Raw genomic sequence first — 6636 nt, forward strand, 5'->3', positions numbered from 1 at the left:
TGTAGTTCGGCGTAGGGAAGACCAGGAGGCGTACTTGAAGGTGATGATGGTAGAGCATATATTTACAGCATGACATATATATACACAGAGTAAATCTGGAACATGAAATGAATTTACAAAAACAACCCTCTGCGCTACTTTACTCTTCGACCTAACTGGTTAGAGCCTAAGCAGAACAGCCACGTACATGCCTGTGCATGTAGCCCCAGCTCAGACTGGACTCAACTCTCTTGGATCACGTCTCATTTTACACCTTCACAAAACAAAGAAATAGGGGCGGTCATTTTCAGAGGCCAGCCCCACACATCAACTGTCTAATAAGAAAATATGCTAGATGGGCCCAGCCCCATTGGTTGGCCTTAGCCTCACACCCAGGGCCCCACTAGCAATACAAATTACAACAAACAAAGCACAGCGAAACTTTCCCCAGTGAGGGTGTCGAACCCTCTCCTCTCAGGAGACTTTCTTCCCATTTGTCTCCCGCACACCGCCGCACCATCCACGCTGCCGCTGCTGGCTGAATCCTTTCCACAGTGCATTGCCCCGCGCCACCCGTGTTTACCACTACGAGCAACGACATGGAAAGGGAAAAATCCACCAGCCGCCATTCTGCAGGCCTGGCTTGCCCGCTCTGAGCGCAATACCCGAGTCAACTCCTCAATGCTTCTTCCGGCGCTCTTTTGTCGCATCTGCAGACAGGATAAAATTTCTTTCGCACTGCTCAAAGTCGCACTGTAAAAAAATGGCCGAAGGGTCATTTGGGTGCTCGCTACCGGCCAGTACGAAGGGTGCCATACATGCGAGCACCTGGCAGCACGTTCCGCTATGCATGTTCCCATGAATGACCTTCGGGCTTAAACGGTCCCGCAAATCCGGCGCCGACGGTCCGGTCGGCTCTCCCCACCCGCGGCACGCTTGCAGAAGGGGGATCGCTTCTACAATACCAGAAGCAGACAAGCGGGTAGCGGCGCCGTGCAGAGACGCGCACCTGCAAGCGATTATCTTTGGGCGCGGCCCTACACGCCCCTTCTAAGAGTATAACCGAGCTTGCTATCAGCTCGTTCATACTAACTCTTCACAAGGGCCGCACTACCTTCACGGCAGCAATGTCATTCCTGCTGCGGCGCCAATGTATATACGCCACCGCGACACTCAGAGAAAAACATATACACCGAAGTAAGCAAATCACAAAACAACATTGGTGCATTCTGTTGTCCAGGTATGCTAAGCAGTCACCAATATCACTCTGCAGGGAGTCCACATTCATGTACACAGGCGTACACACAAAGTCATATTGTTCGTCGCGGCTCGCAAGTCCGCGCACACAACACTGACGACACCAGCTGAATATCAGCGAGAACTCTCTTACAAGTGTCCGATGTATCACATACACAGCCCACCGCACCCAGCGTCGGCTGAGTAGGAACGTTAATGCTTGTCTAGGTTGGCATGGTGGCATCGCTAGTTCTGAGTCTCAGGTCAATCTGAGGAGCCATGGATAGCGCATCTGCATTTCCATTCCGGATGCCTTTTCTGTCTTTCACCGTTATGTTGCCACGCTGGAGTGTCAGCGCCCACGTATCTAATTTAGCCTCGTGTGGAGTGCACGTCTGTCAGAGACGACATTGGCCTCAGCGCCAAAGAGCCCATGATCGAGCTTCTTTAGAGCGCAAATAATAGCGAACGCCTCACTCTCTGGTCGACCACCTCGCCTGAGTCGCGCCGAAGCGATGACCTGCGAACGCTATAGGCCACTCATCGCACTTTTTTGTCGCCTGTGCCAAACAAGTCCCAGCAGCCGTTGCTGATGCATCAGTTAGCAGCCAGTATGGCTCGGGAGGATGCGGAGTGCTCAACGCCACTGTTCTACACAGCGAGTCCTTCGGCTGTTCTAATGCGCACTGCGCATAATCCGACCACGAGATCACGTTGGAGACTCCTCGCTTTGTCAGCGCTGTTAGTGGGCCAGCTATTTCATTATGCTCAGGTACATTCTCCCATGCATTTCTCAAGCTGTCTTTGCCGACCCGCACTGTTCGAAACATTTCACGCTGGCTGGACAACGAAACTGCACCTTCTCTCTCACTTGAATCAGCTTCCTCTCGCCATGGATTGTCGACCTTCAGTGCCTCGCTTACCTCGCATATCAGAGGCATAGAATTCTGATTTCCTGCGGTTGCAACTTCCTTAACCAGCGGACCACTGACTTCAGTACTCGTATCCGTGTGCACCCCCTCACTGGTCTCATTTAGCAGTTGCCAGTCGTCTAACGACAGCAAAGAGTTCACCCCATCGGTGAGCTCATCAGTGAGGGCTCATACTATGCCTATTTTTTGATCTGCCACTGTTCCTGGCTTTGATATTTTGATAGGGATCGTCGCTAACTTCGCCTGAATTGATTTGCCGAAAGCCGGCATTAGCTTCACTGTCCCTGATGGTTGCGTCAGCTCTTGTGATAGTATTCTCTCTCGTATTACGGTTATTTCACTACTGTATCAAGCACTGCCTCTGTGCGAACGTCTCCGCACATCAAGTCTACAAACTGAAGTTTTGATGACGCTGCCTTCGAACTTTGGATCGGCACCTCAACTCTAGCAGTTAAAGCCGTAATTTGGTTAACCACTGGTTCTTTTACCTCTGTCTGATCGACCAGCGCGACCTTCTGCACCCTCTGCACGTGCGCATTTTCTTGTTTCAGGCGCGGTTCATTTCCCGTTGCTTGCTGGCAATTACTAGCAATGTGCCCCTGTCCATGGCATAGGTGACATTTTACTGTGCGCTTTTCAGCATTAATCTGTTTTTGGCTCACTTGCAGCACTGGCACCGTAACCTGCTTTGTAGCCCGGCCTTTACCTTTTGCCTGCTCAAAGGTTTGTAGAGTCTTTGATAGCTCTTTAGGCTTCAGCCACCTCTCTCCTTCGCGAAGGCGCACATATTCAATGCCCTCCGTGCTGAGACTGAGACCTGCCTTAATGCGATCGGACACCATTAGATCGGTCAGCGCCTCTTTTGAGTCCACCTCTCTAGCCTGGATGTAGCATGCTAGGTACGTTTTCACGCGCGATACAAACTGAGCCCATGTTTCCTCCTTCCTTTTCACAGCTTTTTCAAATCTTTCAAGGTACTCAGTCGGGGTTAGCTTTAGTTCACTTAGAACCGCTCCTTTTACGGCCTCATAGTCCATACATTCCGCTCCATCGAGGTTAAGAAGCAAGTACCGGACTCGCTCTGTCAGTGCCGGCATAATTAAATTCACTTGGCTACTGTACGGCACACTGAATGTAGCGAATAGCTTCTCTACCTCCTCAAACCACAGTGGCACATCAGCATCACATGGAATTTTATAGCCCATAAGGACTTTCGCACACTGTGTTATTGAATCTGGGCCTATACCTCGCTCATTGCTCCGTCCCGACCCAAGTGGTGACAGGCGACAATTGGACAGCCCAAGCTCCATTTGCTTTAAGGCTAGTCGCTCTCGGGACTCAATTTCATGCAATCGGAGCTCCATTTCCTCCTGTAACTCCATACGGCGAATAGCCATCCTCTCTGTCTCGGCTCCTGTCGCGTATAGGCGACAACGTCTGCCTCTGGTCCGCCGGCCTGTAACGTGCTCTCCACACTGAGATCACCCTCCATAATCAATGCCTCACTCTGATCAGCAACCCTTTCTATTCCGCCCTCTAGCGATTGCTGCTCCCGTTGAGGATTCGACCTCAATTCGCTCTCAGGATTAGATTCGCTTCCTTTAGCGGCTAGCATTCTCCTCGTCTCAACCATAAGCGTCACAAACCAACCACCATGCCAACTTCAACAAACGCAAGAAATCCCACTCATCCGGCGCAGATATTTTGTTGTCTGCCGCCCAGAGCCCGGATGATGCGTCCGCTCCAACGGCTCAGTGGCAGCCGAGGTAGAATCGTCCCTTGACGGTTCCTCGCTGCTCCCTGTCGAATGGCCTGTGGTTGTCGGTGCGATGATGCTTGTCCTTGTAGATGAAACGTGCCGAACCCTGTCGAGCTGCGCCAGTAGAATTTATGTCGTTAGTTCCTCTTCGGAAGGTTCTTTAAACCATTCCTGCTATGTAGTTCGGCGTAGGGAAGACCAGGAGGCGTACTTGAAGGTGATGATGGTAGAGCATATATTTACAGCATGACATATATATACACAGAGTAAAACTGGAAGTTGAAACGAATTTACAAAAACAACCCTCTGCGCTACCTTACTCTTCGACCTAACTGGTTAGAGCCTAAGCCGAACAGTCGCGTTACATGCCTGCGCATGGAGCGCCAGCTCAGACTGGACTCAACTCTCTTGGATCACGTCTCATTTTACACCTTCACAAAACAAAGAAATAGGGGCGGTCCCCCACACATCAACTGTCCAATAAGAAAATGGCAACTCCTGAATGCTTCCTCGGGCGCGCTTTTGTCGCATCTGCAAACAGGATAAAATTTATTTCGCACTGCTCAAAGTCGCAGTCCAAAAAAAGGGCCGAGGGGTCATTTGGGTGCTCGCTACCGGCCCGTACGAGGGGTGCCATACATGCGAGCACCTGGCAGCACGTTCCGCTGCGCATTTTCCCATGAATGACCTTCGGGCTAAAACGTTCCCGCAATTCCGGCGCCGACGGTCCGGTCGACTCTCCCCACCCGCGGCACGCTTGTAGAAGGGGGACCGCTTCTACATTACCAGAAGCAGACAGGCGGGTGGCGGCGCCGTGCAGAGACGCGCACCTGCAAGTGATTATCCTTGGGCGCCGCCCTACACTGCCCAAGCATTATCCGTACGGGTTCTCTGGTGACTCGGATATGTCGCTTAAAGTGAAGGGCCTTTATTTTGGAGACGACGATGTTCGGGATCTCACCCGCTTGCGACTCAAGATAGCGCAGTGCAAGCGAGGTGCGGGAATGAAGCGGGCAGACAGGATGCTGAAAACCAAGGGGACTTTTATGGTCACGAGAAAGAGTGAGAGGTGTCCAATAATGACCCTGCGAGGGAGGCTAGTAGCTTAACCTGTGAAGGCTCTGCGAGAAATAGTGACGTGCCAGTGGAAGTTGCAGAAGGGCGGCATCACATAGCGAGGGCCTCACAGGAGGATTTAAAAGCAGAGGAGAAAGCTGAGGTCACTTTCAAATCAGAGTTGAAAACTGAGAAGCTACGTAAGCGAAAGGAATCGGCACCTCAGCGCTCTTGGTTGCTCACGCGTCGCGTGAGAACACAGGTCATTCGCCGATCAGCGTGTTCAGGACCCCTCAGCATTTCGAGTATCTCTTCCCCTAGCATAAGACATGCAGGTAGCTGTTTGTCGCGTGACTTGTCGTTTACTAAGTAGGGTGCATAGCTGTCGCGCGAAAGGAGGACAGGATAAGCGCTCGAAGCAGGTATCAAAGCCAGCTACTGCACTAGCAGTGTCAGGCTGTGGAGGCTTTTGGGGAACTAAATGTTCAAAAAAAGGTCTACTTGTGTGTTCAGACACCACAGTAGTTTAATGAGAGGTGGCATGAGGAGGCTATGACAATATAAAAAAGAAGAACCGAACGAGGGTAAATAGGGTACACCTCAGGTCGCAGATGAGCCAACGTTTCGACAAGTGGACTTGTCTTCATCTGGGCATAGCGATCATCACTGGCAGGGGATTAAATACGCTTTTGCTTCCGAAGAAGAAAAGCTGGGGAGGGGAAAGTGGGTGCGAAAGAGTGGGGAGGAGAAGATGGGTGAGAAGAAAGTGGGTCATGGGAAAAAAAAACACATCTTGAGTAGTATGTACCGTCTGTTGCAGAACTTTGCGGCCCAACGCGCCGGGCAGAGGAGCAGTATCGCTCCCGAGAGGCGGCGCTGCGCCCGCCGGCGCTGCCTGATGACGTAGCTATAAAGAGTGAGGAGGCTTGTTCTCTTCCCCTCATCCAGCGGTTGATATCGCACATCTTTACTCTCAGCCGCGGGATTAGGGGAAGAGAACAAGTCTCCTCACTCTTTATAGCTGCGTCACCAGGTAGCGCCGGCGGACGCAGCGCCGCCTCTCGGGAGCGATACTACTCCTCTGCCCGGCGCATTGGGCCGCAAACTTCTGCAACAGACGGTACTTATCAGCCATGGAACCAGGGATTCTGTAGCCTGCAAAAGAAATAAATGCGGCAGTACCAGGAAAAAAAAAGGACTACTATGCCGGTTAGGTGATTAGTCACCACTAAAGACGGTTTGGTGAAGATACACCTTTCAAAGGGAGGCTATGCAAAGGGCCCTGATAAGGCATATATCTAGGGGGACAATTCTTAAAAGTAGGGGGTAGGGCGGGGAGTACATAGTCACAGGATAATAGCCGCATAGTGAAACATATTATTAACCTTAAGTGTGTATCTAAACCTGGAACCGGAGATCCTGTGGCCTACAAAAGAAGTAAGTAAAAGCGGCAGTACCAGGGAAAAAAAAATAAAAATATTTTTTTTCCTTGTACTGCCGCTTTTACTTACTTCTTTTGTAGGCCACAGGATCTCCGGTTCCAGGTTTAGATACACACTTAAGGTTAATAATATTTTTCACTATGCAGCTATTATCCTGTGACTATGTACTCCCCGCCCTACCCCCTCCTTTTAAGAATTGTCCCCCTAGATATATGCCTTATCAGGGCCCTTT

The 6636-nt window shown here is 51.0% G+C and overlaps 1 pseudogene; it reads right to left on the reverse strand.

The window, feature by feature from the left end:
* Positions 1 to 2315: 2315 nt before the first annotated feature.
* Positions 2316 to 3457, reverse strand: LOC146202023 (uncharacterized; annotated as a pseudogene).
* Between the last annotated feature and the right edge of the window lie 3179 nt (positions 3458 to 6636).

Source organism: Amblyomma maculatum, chromosome 1 (assembly GCF_055883805.1).
Source record: "Amblyomma maculatum isolate TAMU_Amacu chromosome 1, ASM5588380v1, whole genome shotgun sequence".
Lineage (NCBI taxonomy): Eukaryota > Metazoa > Arthropoda > Arachnida > Ixodida > Ixodidae > Amblyomma > Amblyomma maculatum.